At 39.1% G+C, this 24713-nt stretch overlaps 1 protein-coding gene and 1 pseudogene across 1 annotated transcript in view; one reads left to right on the top strand and one right to left on the bottom strand.

The window, feature by feature from the left end:
• Nucleotides 1-24713, bottom strand: part of LOC128856590 (pre-mRNA-splicing factor CWC25 homolog) — a 64818-nt pseudogene that overhangs the window by 17149 nt on the left and 22956 nt on the right.
• LOC128857118 (ras-related protein Rap-2b) overlaps nucleotides 17061-24713 on the top strand; it is a 143060-nt gene continuing 135407 nt past the window's right edge. Inside the window, exon 1 of the mRNA XM_054092694.1 lies at nucleotides 17061-17637. The gene's annotated coding sequence lies outside the window, so the exon portion shown is untranslated. The remainder of the gene's footprint in view (nucleotides 17638-24713) is intronic.

Here is a 24713-nt window from a genome sequence, read left to right as displayed (position 1 = left end):
TGCTGCACGAACTGATACAGCATCGTCTCCGTAAACTTCACAAATTTCATTGGTGGCTTGCGTGGCATTCTTCCTTTTTTTATACAAAAATTTCAAAATGTAGCGAATTTCTTCAATATTTTCACTCATTTTTGAACAGCTATAACTTTTTTTCAACTTCTCCGAATTTAATTTTTTTTTTTTGTTGAATGAAGCTTAAAATGTCACCTTTCTAACACCATATGATATGACACAATGTGATTGGTAGCACTGGAGATAGATGACTCCAACGACATCGATTGACAAAATACGAAAAGACTTTTTCGACTACCCAAAAAGAAATGATTTTGAGTAATGGATAGTGGCGTACGCGGACGACATAGTGCTTATGGTTTCAGGAATGTTTGCAACCATAATCAGTGAGATTATGGAAGGAGCTCTGGTATTACTCAGCAATTGGGCCACAAACTGTGGTTTAAGTGTAAACCCGAGAAAAACTGAACTGATGCTATTCTCCAGAAAAACCAAGGTACCAAACTTTAATCTCCCAAAACTAAGCGGCGTCAGTCTCACGCTAACCCAACAGGCAAAATACTTAGGTGTGATCCTAGACTCCAAACCCAGTTCGAAGTCCAACGTAAAGTACAGGGTAAAGAGAGCGAATATAGCACTTTACACGTATAAGAGAATGTTGGGTAAAAAATGGGATATCCAAACCAAAACTATCCAATTGGTCCTACACAGCCACTGTAAGGCCAATACTAACATATGCGGCACTAGTTTGGTGGCCTGCAACAGAAAAGAAATACAACCAAACCAAGCTGAACATGATACAAAGAACAGCGTGTATCTTAAGTACAGGAGCGCTTAGCACCAGTCCTACTGCTGTGCTCAATGTACTAACTCATCTGCTACCATTAGATTTACACATTAAAACAATCGCCGCCTGCAGCGCGGTGAGACTCAGCGAAATAGAAAGTTAGACATCAAGGTCCTACGGTCACAGTAAGATCCTCCTACAAGGATCCTCGCTGCTCAAAAACAGATCAGACTACACTGCCTCCAACCCCAACTTTAAGAAAGGCTTTACGGTGCGCTTTCCACCGAGAGCCGAATGGAGCAAAGGGAAGGTGATTGGAAGATACGATATCGAAATCTATACCGATGGTTCTAAGATAAACTGGTGTGGTGTGGGAGCTGGCTTCCATTCGGAGCCACTCAACCTATCTCAGTCAATTCGTCTTCCAGACTATGCCAGCGTCTTCCAGGCAGAACTTTTAGCGATCAGAGAAGCATGCAAATCACTAAAGCTCTATAAGGAAGTTGGTGCAAGAGTAGCTATCTTCTCAGATAGTCAAGCAGCTAAAGCCCTTAGACGCCAACTCCATTTCATCCAAACTGCTCTTACAGTGTAGAAAAGAGCTGGAATTGCTTAGTCATTGGCTTGAAATTACTCTGATATGGGTTCCCGGTCATAGGAACATACGGGGTAATGAGATAGCGGTAACGAGATGAGCAAGAAAAGGTTCGACACTACACTTAGCAGAGGCGGTGGCAGTCTCCACAAAACTGAACACATTAAAAGCATCCATTGCTTCACACTATCTTGCTTTAGCCGAAAGAAGATGGAAGCAAATAACTACATGTATTGCAACAAGAACACGTGGCCGTCATACGAACTCCAAAGGACAAATCACCTGTTAGGATGTTCTCGATCAAACATCTCACGGATCACTGCAACGCTTACAGGTCATAGGAAAGTAGGGAAGCATGCAGCCAGACTCAACCTCCCCTTCAATCCCATCTGCAGAAGCTGTCAATCGGAAGGGGCGAAGGAAAGTCTTTTCCACTATTTATGTGAATGTCCGGGGTTAGCGAGGGCACGACTCCGCTCCTTCGGTAAGCCTTTCCTACAGCAAATTAATGAGATCTCAGACATCGAGATAAAGGATCTGTTGTTATACTTGGACCTCACTAAATGGATCTGACTTGGAAGAAAAACAAAAAAAAAACATCATCACATGTCACAGTGGTAGTAAAACGGTGCTGGTCACTAATTAGGAGTATTTCAGTGGAAATATTCAACCACTTCAACAACAACAACAACATTGGAAACCTTTTTGCGAAGTTTTCCTGCGTAAATTTTTTGAATGACCTGGATTACAATTTAGCGGGTTCTGCTAAGTGAATCCGCACTAAACTTTGGAAGCAAACTTAAACTTAAATTGTTTTTTATTTATTACGAAAATATTTAACGTTTACATTTTTTTTAATTAAGAAAACATTTGAAGCACTAAATTTTTTTGTAATTATTAATTTTCTCCAAATCTTTCGCTTACGTTTGCATTATGGGCATTTTTCCAAAAAAAGCTAAATTGAAAAAATTAAGAAAAAGTTTTAATTTATAATTTATAAAAAATTTCGATTATATTATATTTCCTCATTTCCACAATCCAACATGGGCTCGTCGCCAATCGCTCAACGGTCACAAGTCTGGCTATTTTCAGCGATTTCTGTTCCTCTGCCTTTGAAAATAAGTCTCTAAGATACTTTCTACATTGAATTTTCGAAAGCTTTTGACAAAAAGTCACATTTTTTGCTTCTGTTAAATTGACTTCTCTTGGTTTTTATTAAACCTTCCTGTCCTGGATTAAATCCTACCTAACTGATAGGCGCTGCTTTGTAGCTGTTGATAAGGTTGTTTCACAACACTACTCATCGCGTTCAGGTGTCTTCCAAGGCAGCACCCTTGGGTCCCTACTTTTTGTTCTTTGACTGACGAACGACACTCTCAAACGGATGAGGTAACGCTTACGACGATATTTTAGATAGCACTAACTCGATACTAACAAATTTGGTATAGCTTTCTGCTGATATTGCTTTTGCTCCAAAAAGCAGAGCAATGGAGAGTATCGATGACATAAAACCTCCACAAAGCAAAAGGAGAGGACCCTGCACGCAGGAACCAATTGACCACATATACAAATGGAACACAGATAGAGGCATAAGAAGACGAGCCTATGGCACAAAGCTGGCTACAAATATGGTGGACCCAGATGTGGGTGAATAGCACTGGTCCACTTCATGGATGTCGTTCTGGGAAAGTAGTTCCAGGAATAGAGTGTCCCCAGTAGAGGAAAAGGGGTTTTTTTAGTGGCCACACCATTCGGTCACTGCAAGCACGAAGGCATTTTGAACCCTATCTCACACCCACCACAAAAGAAAAAACCAAAAAAAAAATTACTTCACAAAAACGCTTAAATCTCTGTATTGTCCATTTGTTAGGTCAAGAGGGGCGTTTATTTGGAGGTCTTACACTAAAATTCAAACTAACCGCTTTTGAGCGAGCTCAAAAAATGTTTCTATAATTTGCTCTCCACTCACTAAATTATTCTCTATCACTACCTTCTTACTGATCTCTCTTCGCACTGATCTCTCCATCCGTAAACTGTGTTTTCAGGCTTTTGCTAGGGCTACCTTTTGCGAGCAGGCAAGACTGGAAGGAGGGGAGAGGCACGGATATAGGTACCTCTGTTTTCACTGACGGATCCAAAATGGAATCTGGAGTGGGAGCGGGGGTTTTCTCTAAATCAGCCAGCATTCCGGTCTCCGCCGGAAAAGAGCAGCGTTTTTCAAGCAGAGGTCTTCGCGATCCTGCAGGCATGCAAAATGCTTCGAGATCGCTGTTGGGAGGGAGACATAAATATTTTTTCCGATAGTCAAGCTGCGATCAAAGCCCAGCTCTCTTCTGGTGAACTCCTGTAAGAAGAACTCAAACATCTCGATCGAGCTGGAAACATCTCCCTTATCTAGATTCCTGGGCACAGGAATATAGTAGGAAATGAAATTGCCGATGAGCTTACCAGGAAAGGGTCGATAGAACCGGTTTCAGTTGTCCTTTTCTCTGGCATTGGTGTCCCCTTGACCGTTGTTAAAGGAAAATTACACAATTTCTTTCTAAAAAAGCGATATATGCAGAACGCTTAAGGTGATGGGAGTCCCCATCCATTCAATTTCCAAACTCATTGCGGTGTTCACTGGTCACTGGGAGATCGGTACTTATGCGGAGAAGCTTGGAATTGCATACAACCCCTATTGCAGACGCTGTGTGGATCCTGCAGAGAAAGATACTTTCTAGATTTAGTTATAGTATCACCGCTCTCATATCGAGAACCTGTGCTGAGCTAAACTTAGTCTTCAATGCTTTAGTTTTTAATTTCACGCACTCAAGATCTTGTTTAGTCAAATATAGGGTATGGGAATAAGTTTCCGCCCTCGTAAAAGAGGTGTCGCTACTGGTACTATTGTTGTATTCGCTCTAGTAATATACTGGTGATTTGAAGATGGATATGTGAGGTTTCGATCGCAGTAGTTGACATTTGTTTGAAGCCTAAAGATCCTTTTCTTCTGACGCAAAAAAATGTCTACGTTCGTCCCGAAAAAAAATCATTTGCGGGAATTCGAGTTTCATTATTACCTTTTAAAGAAAAGTAAAGCTGAAACGTGTCGTCTATTGATCAGCATTTACGGTAATGACGCTCCTTCCAATACCACTTGAAAAGAGTGGTCTTGGCGCTTTGAAAGTGGTCATTTCGCCGTGGTGTAAATATCGCGAAGGGCACGGAAAAAATTTGAAGATACTCAACTACAACAATTATGAGATGAAGACGCATGTCGAACCCTCGTTGATATGTCTAAAGAGTTTTACGTTGACAGATCAACCGTCGATAAACACGTGGGCTTGCAAGCGATGTGAATGGTCCAGAATACAGGTAACTGGGTGTCACATGAATTGAAGGAGAGGGCATTTTGATATCGAGAGACATTTGGTGATGTGTGAGATGTTTCTTGAACAGCAGAAAAAAAATGTTTTCTGCATCGCATAGTCACTGGCCATAAGAAATGGATATATTATGATAAGCCTAAGCGTCAAAGATGTTGGAGCCTGCCAGGTGAACCAGGACCATCGACAGCGAAAAAAAATATTCATGCTTCAAAGGTTAGGTTGTGCATCTGGTAGGATTAAACCATCTGAAACCATCAGTAGCGATCGTTACCGACTGCAGCTAATGCATTTGAAACGAGTTCTCAAAGAAAAGTGGCCGGAATGGGACGGTAGATATGACAAACTGAGTTTGCTGCGTGACAACGCCAGGCCACAGGTTGCTGAATCGGTCCAGAAATATTTAGAGGGACTTAATTGGGAAATCTTACCCCACTCGCCGTTTTTCCCAGACATTGCACCTTCGGACTACCATCTGTTCCGATCAATGCAGTCAGCCCTTATTCGAGAGCGGTTCACTTCTTACGAGAGCTCGCGAACTGGCTCAACGAATGGATCAAGTCAAAAGAACTCGAATTTTTGTCAGAGGAATCCGTTTGCTGCCTGAATGATGGAGTAAAGTTGTAACTTTAAAAGGCACATGCTTCACATAATTCATTTATTATTTAATTGTTCAAATAATTCGTAACTTTGGCTAAGGAAGGACGAAAACTTATTCCCATACCCAATATTTGGAAATGTTTTTCTCTGCGCCACATCACTAATACTTGATCTTAGCTCATATATTTTATATTTGTGAGCTAATTCAATATTGATCTACATTTAGATTAATGTTAGTCTGTAATAATATTTTGTACTTTTAGGCTTCAAATAAATATAAGAAAATATATGCATTTGTCGAGTCTGTAATGTTCTTGTAGTCATAGACTTAAATAAATAAATAAATAAGTAAAACCATACACTAACCCAACCAATAAATGACCTCTCTGTGCGCAAAGTGTTATTTATGTTTATCCATTAGATACCCTTTTACCCCTTGCAAGGCGTCAGCCTCACAGCAGTCACAAAGGCGCTTTTATTTTCACACTAAACTTTGCCAGACTTTCCCAAAGGGTCCGAAATAGTTTTGTGCATAGTTACGTTTTTGTAATATATGTATGTGTGCATATTGTTGTAGGCGGCTACTCAAATAGTAAACGTGTTTATTATTGTTTATTGTATCACATTAAAGGGTGTCCCTTTACGATCATTAATTTAGGAATTTGTGTTATAGAAATTGAAAAAGAGGGATGTTTATTTAAAATGTTTAATTTTTATTATAACAAAAAATGTAAATATACCTAAATATGTGGTGCAACATCCCAAAAATGGGCAGCACTGATTGCACTTTTTGGCACTTTTGACAGCGTTGTCGATGAGTTGTTATTTATTATATTTACGTCTCAATTACATCAATGGCTTCACCAATTGCATTTTTCTGGAATTCCTTTAGTTTACTGGAATATAACTTTTTAGCCGAAGACGGTTTTGCTTCGGTAAAAAAGTGATCTCTCACACTTTTTTCTTTCAATAAATCAAACTCAAAATAAATCAAACTGCGTCAAGTAACTGGCCAATGGAAAACTATCATCGTTTTTGCTATTGAATTTTCAGAATGTCTCTGTCTGTATGTCTTCATAGTCCGTCTATAACATTTTTTATAATTAGATCCCAATATTCACTCAGCACAGTTGACAAATAACAATCTTACACCAAAAAATGTTCGCTCGTAGTGGAACACCCTTCTTATTTTGAACACGCTTTTCCCACGTAGCCAATTTGTAGGATTCAACCAATTTATAGTGTTGTTGATTGCGATAACTTGGGAAAACCACAAATCCGGCTGCACTCCAAAATTGATTGTTTTCTTTCTTTAAGTTTTAAGCAATCCGTCCACACATTTTTGATGTTAAAGAAAATGTCGAAAAGTCGGCAAAATCACTGAAATAATTGAAGTTTACCGGCATGCTAGTAGTCGTAGCACCGCTGAGGAACTAAAGATCGACCACAAAACAATTTTAAACTATTTGCGCAAAAGTTGTACGCAAAGAATAATGAACTTCTTTTGTTCCAAACTAATATAAGATTACACACAATTATTTGGTAAGAAATTAATAATTTTCTGCACTACACTTTATTACTAAACTCTCTAGAGTTTACCTCAGGATTCAGTTTCGAATCAAATATAGAACATTCATGCCTACAGATTTACAAACATTCTGTGTCAAATGAAAAGAACTGGTTTTTTCTTGTAACTTCAAGATATATTTCGTTCTGCTTTTTTCTGCGTAATAGTCCCACTCAAGGGCTACGACGCCAATGCTAACTCAGGTTAGTGTCGTTCGAAACTTTCCCGTAAATGCAACCAAACGAAAATGAATGAGAATCTCGCGCAGCGGTTTGAGGCGACTGAAAAAGTGTTTAAAAAAATCAAAAAAGGTTGTTGTGATGTTTAATCAGCGGTATAAGGTGTACAAAAATGTTGATGACTTTTCCGAGTACGGTTTAAAGAGAGAGACGACAAAAAACGAAATTAAAGTGCTCCTCCAACTTTTTAAGTGGGACCCTTCTTTGTGATTTCGTCAAGCACGCACAATTCTTGCTAAAAAGGAAATAGATGTGAATATCAACACCATCGCACGTCGACTGAAGGAGACGAACATATCCTACCGTCCCACATCATCAAACCCACTGCTCTCAGAAAAACACATTGAGAAACAACAAAACAAGAAAATGGCGTCACAGTAATGGACTGGACTTCTCTGCCCCCAGACGCCAACCCCATGGAAAATGTGTGAGGAACTATGAAAACGCATCATAGCAGAAGGCCAGTCCATGATTTAAAGCAACTCGTGCGTCAAGTTCGCAAAATCTGGTCCTGTTTGTCGACGAGCTACGCAGAAAAGCTGGTTCAAAGCATAAAGAAAATGCCAGGTTATATTCGAGAACGATGAAGACTACACAGCTTATTGAGCAATTGCTCGTAGTTTTGAATATACTTTCATGTAAAACAAAATAAAATATATACTTTTTATACTTCATGACGATTTTTTTAACAAAACGGATCAAGAATCCACACTGCGGTTGAAGCCACTGCTAAGGCACGTGGTGCCGAAAATATTGAGTTGGGGAAGAAATTTGGCAAAGCGTCAGGCTCAAGAGATACAGAAAATAGCGGCCGTGAGCCAGATAATAACAATGGTGCAAATAGGCATATCAGCTAAGACAATGTATGTTTGGATGTGTGTAAAAATCGCTCATTGCTCTGTGAAAATCGTATTCTAGGGATCAAAATAAGAAACTTTGCCGAAGGAACCATGCCTCTAAAATGAATTCTGATGTCCCCCAATTTCAAAATATCACCATTTTTGGCCTTTACATGAAAAAATCAGCTGAATGGCTATGTTTTTTCTTTATTTTTATTTATTTATATATTAATAATATTTATTATTTATTTATAATAATATCTATTTCTTCTCTTAAGAAATTTATTTAGTCAGAAATGTAAATGAAAAAATTAATTTAAGTGAGTTATAGAAAAGAAAAAAAAGTTCGACCCAAATAGGGGGACATCAGAATTCGTTTTAGAGGCATGGTTCCTTCGGCAAAGTTTCTTATTTTGATCCCTAGAATACGATTTTCACAGAGCAATGGGCGATTTTTTTGCCTCCCCACAAATCGACCCGGCCTAGTGTACATACATATACTTAAGCATCGAAACTGAATTGAACCGGGATAATTCTAGCATAATCTAGAAGATACCGTTGTGAGGTTTGATGGTTATCAGACGAGTAATATTTATTTCTTCTAATTTTCATTTCCTAAATTTGGTTCTTTTTATTTTTCGTTTCCTGTCAATTGTTTAGAAATATTGCAATTCATTGGGCATGGGAATAAGTTTGAGCCCTCGTTAAAGAGGTGTCGCTGCTGATAAAGAGTAAAGATTTTTTTTATTTGACGTCAAAAATGACTACGCTCGGCCCGAAAAAACAGCATTTGCGGGAAGTCATGCTTCATTATTACCTTTTAAAGAAAGGTACCGTTGAAGGTACCTTACGGGAGCATCACAAACTGGCTTTTAAAGAAAGGTAATAATGAAGCTTCCAAAGCTGCAATTTCGACGCGAGGGATAAAGATTACGAAAGGGCACCGAAAAGAGTCAACTACAACAATTATTGGCTGAAAACGCTTGTCGAACCCTTGATATTATGTCCAAAGAGTTCGATGTTAACAGATCAACCGTCGGTGAACGTTTGCATGCGATGGGAATGGTCCAGAAAGCAGAAAGCAGGTAACTGGGAGCCACATCAATTGAAGGAGAGGGATATCGAGAGACGTTTGGTTACATGTGAGATCTTTCTTGAACAGCAGAACAGAAAAGGTTTTCTGCATCGCTTCGTTACTGGCGTTGAAAAATGGTCGAAAATGTTGGAGCTTGCTAGGTGAACCAGGTCCACCAACAGCGAAAAAAAATATTCATGCTTCAAAGGTTTTATTGTGCATCTGGTAGGATCAGAAAGGTGTCATCTATTATGAATTCCTTAAACCATCTGAAACCATCATTGGCAATCGTTATCAACTGCAGCTAATGCGTTTGTGTTGAGCTCTCATAGAAAAGCGGCCGGAAAGAGACGGTAGACATGACAAACTGATTTGCATGACAGCGCCACGTTGCTAAATCCGTCCAGAAATATTTAGAGGAGCTGAAGTGGGAATACTCCCCAGATATTACACTTTCGAAATATCATCTGTTCCGATCAATACAGTTAGCCCTTATTGGAAAGCGGTTCACTCCTTACGGGAGCATCGCAAACTGGCTCAAGGAATGGACGAAGTCAAAAGAGCGCGAATTTTTTGTCAGAGGAATCCGTAACCTGCCTGAAAGATGGAGTAAAGTTGTAGCTTCCAATGGCACAAACTTCACATAATTCATTTATTATTTAATTGTTCAAATATATTAATTCGTAACTTTGGCTAAGTAAGGACGAAAACTTATTCCCATATCCAATAGAAATAACACTTTTTCGACCGAAAACAAAATTATGTACCAGATGTATAAAGTCGTGCATATGTAAAAATTTGGACTATTTCCAGTTTAACTATTTTCAGTCAAAATACAGCGCTTAATAACTATTTGTAAAAAATCTCATCATTTAAATGTCCACCAGAAGTACTTCTGCTGGTAAACTTCTTTAAACAGTCGATACGTGAATGCCAAATTGTTGAGAACATCGAAATATCGATGTTGAAGGTTGTTCAGCTACATTTTGCACTACAGCAGAAACATTCGCAACAGAAAGCTCAGTTTTCCACTCCTTTGCCTATCATGAATAGAGCCAGTTTGCTGATTTTATTCATTGACCTTGGAATTTTCGATTCATTCGGACTATTATATAAATCAAAAAATAAATCACGAATTTTCAGATATGTTGCTCTTAAAGATCGAATATTTTCATAATAAATTTGAATAAACTCAACGCGTTGTTCTATCGTGTAAGAATCCATGGCTAAAATTGTACATGTGACTACTTGACAAATTTCGAAAATGGCATAAAAAAGGTCTAGCGAGAACATCTAGGCATTACTTTTAAATTACGCTTTACATCTTTCTGCATTCATATTCATGTCCAATTCTATGAGAAGAATATTCTAAGGACCGCAGGCCGTTCTTAAACAGACAGACAACTACTTCTAGGGACGGCCAGAAATGCGGTCAATCTATGGTACTAAGACTGCTTTAAGACCGACTGCTCTCTACCGTAAATAAATATGTTCACGGCATATCTTTTTCAATATCCCATGCGATATCTATACAATTCTTATTCATTGTTTGCCTCTTATACCATCGCTGCTTCCCGCTGTCACCCCTCGCTCTCAACACATTTGTTAGTCATTTGAATTGCCTTTAAAAGGCCTGATTGCACTTTTTCTTTCAATTGTTTCAATATCAAGGAATTACGAATGCGAAATAAATTAGATACAACAGCTATTTGAGTAAGTGAATAAACATAAAAATACGTATGACGAGTTTAATTAAAATTCATTCATGCACCACCTATGCGTGGATGTGTGACCGTGGGCTGTGTAGATGCTTATTTGTGTAGATATTAAATGACAACAAGCGATGAAATTGCAAATGACTTGAGCTGCTCATCAAATGATTATTAAAATCTCAAAACGACCATGAATTGAGTCACGCATATTAAATGCACGCACACATACACACATACACATATACATATATGTACATACGTGCAAATGTACGCATTAAAAGGCGAACGTGAAACCACTGCGTATGAGCAACATTTCATTGAATATTTAAAACGACGAGGGCAAATTAATGTACAAAGAATTAAATACAGTTACCCACACAAATACACATTTAGCATGATAAATGCATGTAAATGCTCGTAAGTGAAATGTTAAAGCGCTATTTGAACCGTAACGCCCGTACAACGGCTGCGATTATTCCAACTGCAGAAGGCGAACGAACATGCGAAAATGTACGAAAAAGAAGCAGTTAAGTAATGTTGGTGTAGTTGCAAGAATCCGCTAACAAAGCAACGAAATAAACGAACAAACACTAGTAATTTTATGCAACCCAATGCAGCTTTTACTGCTCACTCGTAGCTTTTGCCACATGGCGCGCTGGTGCGCTGATACGCCGGCGGTTGTGCTAAGCGTCACATTGGCTTTAGCCGAGATCTCTTTGGTAAACCCAGACAATAAGTGACACTTCGGTAAGTCGTTTGCTTGACAGTCGAGCACAACTGGCAGGCAACGCTGGTCGCAACAGGATCAACAGCTGCTCAAATAAACCAAACAAATGTCACCAAAGCAGCGCTATCATCAACATCAGCAATAAAATGCGCACCGCATATGCTTTGTTATTGTTGTTGCTTGCTGTAGATGATACACACGCAGTGGAAAGTAATCAGCTCTGTAATGCAAGCTGGCGCACAGGCAACGACACCTACTCACACCACCTGCACCACGCATCATTACCTCCACTTTGCGCACAAACGCACTTACACATCTACTCACGCACTTACACACCCACAAACGCACTTACACAGCTACACACGCAACGCCAAAGCAACCGAAGGAGAAGACAGTCTCATTTGGGCTCACTAAAGCGCTTAGTCTAACGATTTCAGAAGTGCGTCCTTTTGTTTTCTTTTCACCTGTCGCTCGTAAGTGAGTGAGTGCGTGTTGGCTGCTCGGCGGGTAGTGCCTTATCGTGTGATTCTCACTATTAAGTGGACTCTTTAACTTTTTGGTATTGTCTAATCAAGTTCACTTGTCTTTATTTTGCATAATATAAACTTCATGCACTCATTCCAAGGTTTTCATGATTTTATTCACCCATTCAAGACGTCAGCTGGGGCGCTTACTTTGAGCAGGGTTGCCAAATGCGGAAAGGGATTTATTTTTTAATGCCTGCGTCACCTGTGTATACTTAAATAAAACAGATATTTACAGAAACAGTGCTCAACAGTCTCCTTCTCTGAAACGTCCTAACAGAGTCAGCAATGGGTATCAAACCTTGAACCCAGCTTTTCCGCGTGTTGGCCGACTGCCCAATGGCCGAGAAACACAGCTATGAGTTTGGAAACTTAATGGCGTGGAGTTTCTATAACTTTCTGAGCCTTTTGTCTATTGCACTGGGGCCAAAGGGTTTTTAAAATAGCACATGAATTAATGTAGCTCCATCTTTTCTGCGCTTTTCTGAGAAATAAGTTGTGCAATTTCCCTTTAGCAACAGTCAGGGGGACGCCGCTGAGCCAAATTCCGTCGACCACTTCCTGTCAAGCTCATCAGCAATTTAACTTCCCTCTATCTTCCTACGTCCTGGAACCCAGTTCAGAGAAATGTAACCTGCACATCCTTACGGGAGGTAACCAGTTTGGATGTGCGTCGTCAGATCCCCGATGACGATTTGACGGTCGGAAAAAAGTTGTATATCTCCCTCGCTTCCACATTTGCTAAACATTCGCCATTCCTGCAGGATCACAAAGACTTTTGCCTGAAAAACACTATTCATCTATTTTAAGGAAATAGATAAATTGACAGATTTAGAGAAAACTTCTGCTCCGACTCCCGATTCCATCTTCGAGCCGTTAGGGGAGACAGAAGTCTGGTAATTCTTTTCTCATCCTTTCAATCCTGCCTACTTGGAAAGAATGCCCTGGCACGACCCTCAAATTCCAGTTTGCGAATAAAGAGTTCTGTCCGAAGTTCAAAGAAATGTGGTGTTAACTGACTAAAAATGAGACCATTTCCCTTGAGAGATTACCTCCAGAGGTCAACCTGCTTTAACCTGATTGCACTTTGGGCAGCGACGCAAATAACTAAAAGTCGACGGTAAGTAAGTGCAAAACGACATTCAGGGCAGCACTTGGACAAATTCTACATACACTGGTGAAACCAGTACAAGAAGTTCTTTACACTCGCCCTAGTTTAATGTATTATATCCATTCCGAAGACCTTCCCACCAAATCAGGCATTCGCATGTTAAAATTGGTAGAATCACTTCGTAGTACTTCAAAAGAATGATCTGTGCCATGAGTACCCATTTTTTGCGGAACATTGATTTACAGGAGTACAAAGCTATGCTAACCTTCTTTACCCGACTTTCATTATATAGGTTTCCAATGGAGTTTAGAGTCAATTACCATTCCTAGATACTGAACTTCCGATGAAAGCGGGCGAACGTGGTTATTTAATCTGCCAAGTCTAAGGTGTGCAGAGTCAAGTGCCAAAAATCGAAATAAATGATAGTCGGAAGAAGCAACATCTGGGGAGTACTACGGGTAAGGTAAATCTTCCATTTCCGTGTTTCAAAGCATATCCTCACCCCTTTTGCAACATAAAGCCAGTCATTATAAAGCTGGTGGGAAACTACTTAAGTCAGTTTCCCCTGAATGTTCAACTCACATCCATAAACTGTGTTCGGTACCAGTTGTTGCAGCAGTTCATCAAGCCCTGCTAGTATGATGTAGTCCCTGATCATCTTCACCAAACTCTTCTAACAATGGGCCCAGAAAACAAGCTGTTTTGATCAATTGTGTCAATTGTGTTCAAATACCGCGCGCTTCACGAAGTAGCTTTTAGTAGTAGCGTTTACGATGCGTGACTCTTGGAATCCAATGACGGCATTTGGAGGTTGGGAGCTTAGGAAGTTGGTAAGAAACTCCCAAAGAATATTATTTAATTCCCATGGCAGTCGCTTTTACTTACCGGAATGGCTCGGGTTTTTGCAGACCAAGAACTGCCACCCCAGTAAACCAGCGCTATTAAGTGCGCTGAACTTCACCCCATTCTTGATGGGTTTACCCGGTTTGAGTTACTTATAATAATTAGATCATAACGAATTGGGTGTCGACATCAAAATCATCGCTCTTGAGGCATTCGTACCATTCACGACACTTACTTACTTAATTGGTCGTAACAATGCGCTTGTGAATGGAGTTACAGGCTGCTGAATAATATAACGCCAGATGTCACCATTTCCCGCATATCTATTCCAGGTTCTTAAGCCAAGAGAAGTCAGGTCATCTTCAATTTGGTCCTTCTACCGGACACGAGAACGTCTTCTTCGTCGTCGATCGCCAATTATCGTTTCAAATATCTTCTTTGCCGGAGCAGTACCTTCCCTACGCACGACTTGACCCAGCCACCGTAGTCACTGCAAGGTGACTTGTTTGACTATGTCAATATTTCCGTAAAGCTCACGCAGCCGTGGTTCATTTGACTGCGGTAACGGTCATGTACGCGAGCAGGGCCAAAAATGTTGCAAAGTACTTTCCTCTACGTAAATAACGACACATTCTTTCATTAATTACATTAATTAATTAATTACAGTCTCAACTAGACTTTTTTTCGAATAAAAACAAACAACAATCAAAACTTTCCGCAAGTGACGAGAACTTAGTTCATTAACTAACATTTTGGACCGAGAATAAATTTATGAAGTAACACAAATTTGAGTTGTGGTTATAGTCAAAGATCTCCCAGTCTGCCCAATACAGGGTGGTTCGTACAGTGTTTTTCTATAATCATAAGTTCTTTGACAGCCACAGCTCTTTCCCGCAAAAAATCTTGACTCAAAGTCAGTATCATATCTCAGCGGAACAAAATAAATCGCTTGGTGCTTGAATAACTTTCGAAAATATTGCGAATTATTTCCAAATTCGCTGTTGTGCAGTCCAAAGAGTTCGTTTATTTGAAAAGTAGTTAAAATCATAATTTCGCCACGATCACCGCCTACGCGATTTTGGCCGAGTTTAACAAAGCGCGCCAGTCGTTTCTTTTCATGCTAACCGGCGCCAGTCGGACACACCAAGTGAAGCCAAGTCCTTCTCCACCTGATCTTTCCAACGCAGAGGAGGTTTTCCTCTTCATCTACTACCACCAGCTGGTACCGCATTGAATACTTTCAGAGCCAGGGCGTTTGTATCCATGCGGAGGACATGACCCAGCCAACGTAGCCGCTGGATCTTTATTCGCTCCGCTATGTCTATGTCGCCGTAAAGCTCATACAGCTCATCGTTCCATCGTCTGCGATATTCGCCGTTGCCAACGTGCAAAGGTCCAAAAATCTTGCGCCGAATCTTTCTCTTAAACACCTCAAGCGAGGCTTCATCGGATATTGTCATCGTCCACGCTTCTACGCCATACGTTAGGACCGGCATGATGAGATCCTTGTAGAGTGTTAGCAGCGTCTGGAGATGGGAAAACCCGCACGGAATCGACGACAAAACTGATCTTACGGAAGCATATCGCGTTGAGACGTGTCCGAAACACGGTTTTTCGCAAGCCGCCCGCGAGCCGCCGTTTGTGTGTCCGTGCGCGTCCGCGTAAGTCGAAGCGCGCATTCTGGCACAAAAAAATTAATTGTAATTAATCGTTTTCGAATTGCACGCATTTTTTCCATACATAGATGCACAGATGTTTATTACGTTAATATCCTTACAAAATTTTCATCCCAGAGGCGCAGAAATTAGTTAAATTTTTCATTGTTTATTAAAAAAAATTATTTACAACAACAAAACATCAAGTTTCGGAACAAAAATAACGTTTTTGGAAAATATCATCCTTTATCAGTCTGCAGTTGAAAAATCGTTGTAATCGGATACTTACTTTACGAGAAATGTGATAATTATTCAAGCGCTGCAAAAAACTTCGATAGTTAATAAAACAAAAACTATTTAGAATTTTACAACAAAATTTTCTGAGTGTGGTCCTGGATGATAGAACTAAGTCCTGGCTGAATTTCATCGCAAACTATTCACTTTGGTAAATTTGTGGCCCACTTGAGAAAGCCTTACCCATATATTAATTGAAGAGAAGGACTTGAACGATCTTTGGTTTCTACAAAATCTTTTGCGTGTCAAGTTCGGTAATTGAGTTTTATGCCATCTAGTCGCTGTTATTTGGTCAGACCTGCGTTGCAGTTTGACGTCGGAAGCCTTCTTTTCTTTGTGGGTTAAAAGGCTGTTGTTATGAGAATAGCCCATTAACGATTCAGGCACTGAGGGCGAATACTGAGTTTAAGAACTTAAGCCACTGCAAAGCCAGCCAAAGCAGCCACTTGAATGAAATTGCTTACTATAAATAATGCGAATATTTTCTCTTTCGAATAAACCAAGAATAGTCTGTAACATTTTTATTTTTGTTCAGCTTTTTGGATTTTGAAACCGAAACTCCGCGCTTCTCTCAATAACTCCATAAATTCATAGAAAACCCAACAGCAAAATATGCGAATTCAACAATAATTCCAACATACATACATACATACAAGCAACAGCCATTCAAAACAGCAGCAAAAATAAACACAAAAAGCTTTGCCATTCACAAGTAAGACCATCCAGAAGCAAAAGCTTTCAAGCGGCGCGCTCTCACTCTCTGCCGAGGCTCACCAACAATTCAGCCATTGTAGATTTTCACCCGAAAAGCGAATTCGCCTTCAACTTGTACAACAATTTCTGGATAGAGCTGCACTTGCACAACAACAACAAAAACAATAACAGCACACACGCATAGTCAACGTGCTGAAGGGAGGAATGGGAGCGCTTTTATCCCGGAGCGGACTCAAATCTAATGGCAAAGCGCTATGTCTTTTGCTATGCACAAGTGAGTGTATGCGTGGCAAAGTATGTATGTGTGTGTGTGTGTGTGTACGTTAGTGAATTGTATGTTAGTGTGCGCGCAGCACTCCAGTCACACACTTTCGAGGCATCGCATGCATCAAGTGAAAAACAGTTTTCCCGGGAACGCGAAGCGTGTTGAACGTCTCAATTTGAAGGCAGCAGCGGCCAAAAGTTAAGCCACAAAAAACAAATTTAAATGTGAATAGAAAGTTTATGGTAGTGAATAACGGTTAATAAGTAAATCGTTGAGCAGTTAATGCGCGAAAACTAAAAAACCAAAAAACAAAAAAAAAAAATCTGAGTTCTGTTAAAAATTTTTGTGATTTATTCCAAATACTGTGAGTTGCTCAATGAAGTGAATGGCGGAGATGCAGAGATATTTTGATACAAAGGATAAGCAAATAAAAAGCGGATAATCTAACGGCACAGTAAGAATACAAATTACAAACACAAGTTTTTAGCAAAACCAAAAAACAAAATAAAAAAATAAAACTGAAGGCATGAAAAACGCGCTCTGTATGCAGGCAATATTTTGAAAATACCAGCAAGAAAGCAAAAAAAAAACAAAAAAACAAAAAAATAAAAGCAAACGCCTCCTAATGTGAATTGCAAATTTTCAATGACAACAACTTCAATTGTTTACAAAAGCAACAATCAAGGTTGTACGTATCAGCCACCTCACAGGTAGCGCCGTTGACACACAACCCCACATGCACTCACACATACACACTTTCAGAAATGTGAATGATAAAAAAACGTTCGCCGTCTGCGAGGGAAACACACACACACACACACATACATACATTGTCTGATAAGTCGCACATTCGGGGCAGTGACTGAGGCAGGTCGGCCTGATAAGGTTTTGTCATTCCCCAAATGGGAATTGTATTGTGTTTGGGTCTGGGTCTGGAAATGAAGGTGGCAGTTAAATTGAAATGAATTTGAATCGACTGCGCTTGTATTTAGCTATGTAAGTGGGTGCGTTTTGGCTGCAAATACTGCATGCACACACTCACACACACACACACACCGAATCAAATGGCTGGCTGTTTACTTTTTACTTTTCCGCCTTAGTGGGCTGATGGATGAGTGTGAACGTGCATTTTAATACAATTCAAGCGAGAAAAATGTTTCATGAAATCCGTTGAAAATCAATTTAGCTTAAATTGTTTTTGTTCTATACTAAATTAAGCGTAATAAGACTTCGTGATTTGTGATTTGAATGCCGTGAAGTGGTTAAGATGATATTGTTGGGAGAATAAAAATAATTTTTTTTATTATTATGGTGGCACCTCGGATATTATTAGCAATTTTAACTAGTTTTTTTTTGGATTTAATATATTTATTTTATTTTTATTTTTATTATTTTTTTTTTTTTTGAACTTTCATAATTTTTGTATATTTCTAAAAACCACCTGTATAAATCCAGTTTTCAAACTTTATTCAAAAATTAGAAAAAATGCATAAAATGTTCATCCCAACTCACGGGTTGTTACAATATAATTTCTAGAAAGATCCTAGATGGTTAGAGCGAGTCGGTGGCTAGATTGAATAGAAAAATACGCCAAAGCAGAAGAACACAGCTGAATGAGGAAATTGATCTATCCATGAGGGATCTACAGTGAACGACAAAAGTCTAAATACACCCCCAATTTCCACTGGATTGAAAGTTCAAACACTTTACTGAAAAATGTGTTTACTCAGTTTTATTTGAAAGCTTTTTCTAATCATTATAAACTTAAAAAAATCCATACATTAACATAAAATAGCAAAGCTAAGGCAAAAAAACCTAAAACCAACGTTGACAAAAGTCTACATACATACAGTACACAAATATCTTACTCTAGTGCGAAAAACTTCACTTGACTGTAAGTAATATTGCTTCTTAGTATTTAGTTGGTCCACCATTAGCATGAATTACAGCTTGAAGCCGTCGTGGCATCGAGGTGACTAAATTTGTTAACTCTGCAGAAGTTATATTGTTCCAAGCTTCTACGAGTATTAGTCGTTCTTTGAGTACTGAAGGTCTTTAATTGACTTGGAGCATGGTAAAGCAGCCAATCCTTCACAATCAGTGCTGTGTGCTTTGGATCGTTATCCTGTTGAAAGATTCAATCTGGACCAAGCTCCAAATCATCCGCCGATGATTTCAGATTGACTTCCAATATGATTTGTATTTATAACGATCCATATTACCTTCAATAAATACTAATCTTCCAACTCGAGATGCAGCAACAACCCCCCAAACCATTACATTGCCGCCACCATGCTTCACTGTTGATACCAAATTCTTCGGACTCAGTGCAGTATTTTTTCTTTTCTCCTACACTCGTTTGCTCTTCCATCGCTACCGAATATATAATATTAAACTTCGACTCATCTGTAAACAAAACTTTTAGCCAAAAATCCATCCCCTTTTCCCTGTGTGCTTTGACGAACTCCAGGCGAAGTTTACGATTTTTTTTTCAGAAATAAGAGGCTTTTTTCGTGGTGTTCTACTATGAAAGCTGTTTTTGTTCAGAGCTCTTTGAATTGTTCTTGGATGAACACACTTGTTGGATGAGTTTGCTATATCCTCGGCCAATTTCGGAGCAGAATCTTTTGGATTTTTGTCCACTTCTTTTAAAATCAAGCTGACGTCTCTGCGAGATAGTTTGATCGAGCGGGCATTGCGCGGCTTATTTTCGGTGGAACCACTATTTTAAAAGTTTTTTACAATGGTCTGGACTGTTGCACGACTGAAGTTTAAGATGTTTGAATTTTCGCCATATGATTTTTTTTCCTACCTGTGCTGAATAACAAAATTTCTAACGTCAACTGATATTTCTTTTCGAGGAGCCACTGTAGATGCTTAAGTATTCAAATTGCAAATATTAGCAAAGCAACAAACATAAAAAAGGAAAGAAATAGACAACGGTATTTTACCGTTATCACAACATAGGATATCAGAGTACAAGCTAGGAAACCGGTTCTGTATGTACACTTTTGTCAACGCTGTTTTCGCGTTTTTTTAGCATAACTGAGTTTTTTTATGTTAAAGAATGGATTGGTTTTAGTTAAGGCGATTAGAAAAAGATTTCAAATGAAATTGCATAAGCACATTTGTAAGTGTTTGTACTTTGTAAACAACGAAAGGGAAGGGTGTATGTAGACTTCTGTCGGTGACTGGATGAGACGAATGAGATGATGAGAAAGAAAAAGCGGGAAGGGAGATGGTTTAATTATAAAAATTGAGAACAGATGGAAAAAATTAGTGGACTAATAAGAATACTCCATACTTGGAGAATTCCTAAGCCTTTTAGCTCCACCTGGGGTCTAGTTAAAAGTGTGGGTCGAGAAGGCAAAATCTTTATTTCTGAAAAGCACAACCGCTGCAGATTATATGCTGAAATAACTGCACCCGAATAGCCTACAGGCAGAATGGATTAGAGCGTGACTATCATTCGGGAGAGCGTAGATTCGATTTTCCATGCATGAAACAGTAAAATGGCAGTAAAAGATAGAGGATTACTTAAATTTGAAAATTAAAGCTACCTCAGACCCTAATGAAAAAATCAGCCTTTTAGAAGAATATAACGTATATTTGAAAAATGCAGAATTGGCTAAAAGAAGATCAAAACTCAGCATCAATGAACCCAAATAAATATTTCCTTTGATCTACAAAAAGGCCCTTCCATACCCCAAACTAACAGTTTCTGTTGCATACTATAAGCGAAACCTGTATGGTGGAAAAGGAGCAGACGAGGCATCATCAGCAGAAACTACTCAATATCTTTTGCATAAGTAAGATCGCAGCCAAATTAGGAAATAGAAGTTTAGCTATTCAAATTGTATGCGATACTTTATCGAACGTTTTCGAGAAATCAATATAGCAGCTACAGTCGATCTGATGCGCTGCCGCAAAAGCCGCAAGGCAGTATTCAATGAAAACTGCCAAATTAGAAACTGTAGACCTACTTGCCACAAAACTATGCTGGTTTGGTGATATGATACTTTTAGTTGCAAAATACATTCCTTCTTTCACAATATTTCCAAATAATTTCGTTAGTGACGAGTGCCGCGAGACTGGTCTGTAATTGTTGAACTCATTTTTTTATCACTTTTAAAAATGGGAGTAACAACTGTCATTTTCCGTTCATCGCTACAGATACCAGAAGCTAACGATTTATTAATTAATTAACTTGGGTGCAGATCAGGAGAAGAATACTGTTGGGTCACCCTAATGGCATTCGCAACGAATATTAAAATACTCAAATATTCACTCATAATGTAAACTGAAATGTAAACTGAAATTTGTGAGTTATACACTTTAAGGTTTATCAGCACTTGTTTTTCTGTGAAATAAGTAGGCTTTGATTTTCTGCAGAAATAAGTAGGCTTGGATTAAAACATATTTTGTATATAAAGGGTGGGCTTTGTATAAGTAAATGGTGGTCTAAAATTGTAATTCGTAATTTGAAGTGTATAAATTAACTGATATTTTGTGTCGTCTGTAGCTGCAGCATTTTGGTTTCCTGATGGATTTTGGCATTTCGTTGCAAACAAGAGGACTTGTCGCTTCTCTGGTCAACATTTGTGCACCCCTACTACCTAAGTTTTGCTCTGCCTTGGAAAATAATCCTTCGTTCAACAAACACTGTTTGACCAGTTGCTGATGTGCTATCATTTTCTCACAGGGTTTATGTTGTAAAGCGTTTTTCAGTAAGAGCGCTTTAACTTTTGAACTTTTTTGAATAAAACACAAACACGGTTTGACTTTTTTAGGTAATTTTTTTTTTATTATCGAGTTTAAACATATACATTTAAGTATGAAATTCGATTTTTTTTTTGCATGACCACCGCGTGCACGTTTTACGAAGTCCAATCGTTGAACCCAATTTTCGACCACTCTTTTGCATAAATCGGCCGAAATTCCAGCAATTTCGCGTTCAATATTGGCTCTGAGCTCACAAATCGTCGCCGGCTTGTTACTGTAGACCAATGACTTCACATAACCCCAAAGAAAATAGTCTAGAGGCGTTAAATCACACGAGCGCGGCGGCCATTCGACCGGTCCATTTCTGGAAATAATGCGCTCATCGAACTTACTCTTCAACAAATCAATTGTAGCGTGTGCTGTGCGGCTTGTGGCCCCGTCCTGTTGAAACCACATGTCGTCTAAGTCCATACCATTCAATTGCGGCCAAAAATAATCGTTTATCATGTCGCGGTATCGATTTCCATTCACAGTAACGAGGCGATCGTTCTCGTCAACGAAAAAATATGGACCAATTACGCCGCCGGCATGTAAACCGCACCAAACAGTGATTTTTTCGGGATGCAACGGTGCCTCATGAATCACGTGTGGATTGCTTTCTGCCCAATAACGCATATTTTGCTTGTTGACAAAGCCATTGAGCCAAAAGTGAGCTTCATCACTGAAGATGATTTTTCGACTTTAAACTTTCTTAACAGAACACGCATTTTTATAACAAAATTCAATGGTTTGCAATCGTTGCTCAAGTGTGTAGCGTTCCATGATGAAATGTATACTAATGAAGTTTACAAATGACAAGCTCAAAATAAAAAATATTGCGTCGTTCGCCCTCCCTGTCAGATAAAAGTTGAAGCGCTCTTACTGAAAAACGCTTTAGAAGGCCTATAATATGTAAGTGGCAAATACGCCTTTTCTGTGGCTTGTGGCTTGAGATGAAATTTTCGATGATATTACATTTACGTGGAACTGGCGCTCACTCTCCAACTTTCACACGGAATGTTATCTTTCATAGTTTTAATTCTTGCTCGTTTATTCATATAAACTCTATATTTTTTGGGAGTCAGATAAAAAAATAATCTAAAAATAAAAATTAAAAAATAATCTTGAAAAAATTTAAATAAACGATTTTAAAGGTCAATACAATAATAAGGTCATTTACACCATTTAGAACATGAACTCTTTCGGCATTACTAAGGACGGCCTTCGCAATGAAAGTACAGCGGCATTGTTTTCATATTTGAGTCGCACAAATCAGCAGCAGCTTTTATTGTAAAATCAATCAAGCATAAAGCAATTACTTCTGGCTTTAAAAATCCATCAAGTTTTTAATTGTTCTATGCCATACTTAAAATAACTTTGCCTTACCCCATTCTCCAGTGCTTTATGTATTCTGTTTAGTATACTTTAGGTATAGTTTGATAGATGGAAGTCCATCTCATTGTGTTCTATTTCGAAAACACTATGGCCCCAATACGCTTAAGGTGATAGGAATCCCCCGCCATTCAATTTCCAAACCCACTGCGGTTTCTTGGAAGAATCATGCGGAGAATCTTGGAATTCCGTACAACCCCTATTCCTACAGAGAAAGAGACTGTTGAACATTTTCTCTCCAAATGTCCGGCTCTGGCGGCTAGGCGCCTTGACTTAAAGAAATTCTCCAGTCGACATCTCTTTTCTCTCTTCCACTACATCAATAGCACTAGATGGCTGTAGAAGGTTTTTTCTTCCCAAAATTTTACCTTGCACAGGCAGTGGTCCACATTATGGTATCAAAACGGCACGTAAGTGCTACTTGAAGTGTGCCTGGGGTACTGTTGCCATCTTACCTACCTACCTACCATGTACAGTTTAGTGCTTTATTCCACATTTTTTGCCTGTGTCAACACTACAAATACAATTTGCAAATATTTCGCTTTTTTCTGCCCGCTTGCTTTTTTCCAACAACGTTTCATCCCATTTCAAATAGTAAGCCAATCGCATTCGATTTAAAAATTTAGCCCAGAAAATATTTCTTTTATTTTTGTTATTATTTAATACTGGAATCGGTGGGCTGTAAGATGATGATAGCTTGATGATAGCGCTGATGATGTTGTTATTGCTATATCTGGTAAATTTGTATCTACATTAGCAGACCTAATACAAAATGCTCTGATATACTTTCTAGGTGGGCAGAAAAGTGTGGCCTAGGAGTCAACCCAGACAAATCCCAACTCACACACAAAATCCCTCAGCTAAGTCCAATTATACTCAAGGGGGAAGCTCTTGTGATTTCGGAAGAAACCAAGTACTTGGTACTAAACATAGATAGGAAACTGGCATGGAAGTCAAACATCTTAGAAAAAGTCAGGAAAGCGAACCTAGCTTTTTATGCCTGTAAGAGAGCTTTAGGTAAGGCCTAGGGAATTAAATCTAAGGTTGCTCATTTGCTTTACACTGCTGTCGTCAGACCCATTGTTTTATGGTATATGGAAATGTTGTCTGGTTGTGTGATATGCAGAAAAACCCCTATTCTAATTTATTGAATAAGGTGCAGAGATCAGCGGAATTATCAATATGTGGCGTCATGAAAACCACGCCATCCATGGCTATGGACATCATGCTGCATCTGCCACCCCTAGATTTCGTCTGCAAATACTCAGCGGCCTGCTCCGCTTTAAGGCTCAAAGCGAGCTCACAATGAAGGACTGTCACACTTGGACATTCAACTATCCTAGACTCCTACACGGATATACCCAGTGACTGTGATTATCACCCTCCCATTCTTTGCTTCGAAAGGAATTCCCTAATGAAAATCCCTTCTAGACTGGAATGGCTTAAAGAAGGTCCAACACCCAACACACCCGTTAGGATCTACACAGACGGATCTAAAATGTACAACGGTGTAGGATCAGGGTTATATTGCGAAGAGCTTTCTATTAGTGAATCCTTTATACTATCGGATCACTCTAGTGTTTTTCAAGCGGAAATAAACGCTATTCATGAAGCCTTAAAATGGTTAAAAATA

This window comes from Anastrepha ludens, chromosome 3 (genome assembly GCF_028408465.1).
Source record: "Anastrepha ludens isolate Willacy chromosome 3, idAnaLude1.1, whole genome shotgun sequence".
In the NCBI taxonomy this organism is placed as follows: Eukaryota; Metazoa; Arthropoda; class Insecta; order Diptera; family Tephritidae; genus Anastrepha; species Anastrepha ludens.
The sequence above is the reverse complement of the archived record's forward strand: the minus strand, read 5'-3'. Positions and strand labels throughout refer to the sequence as shown.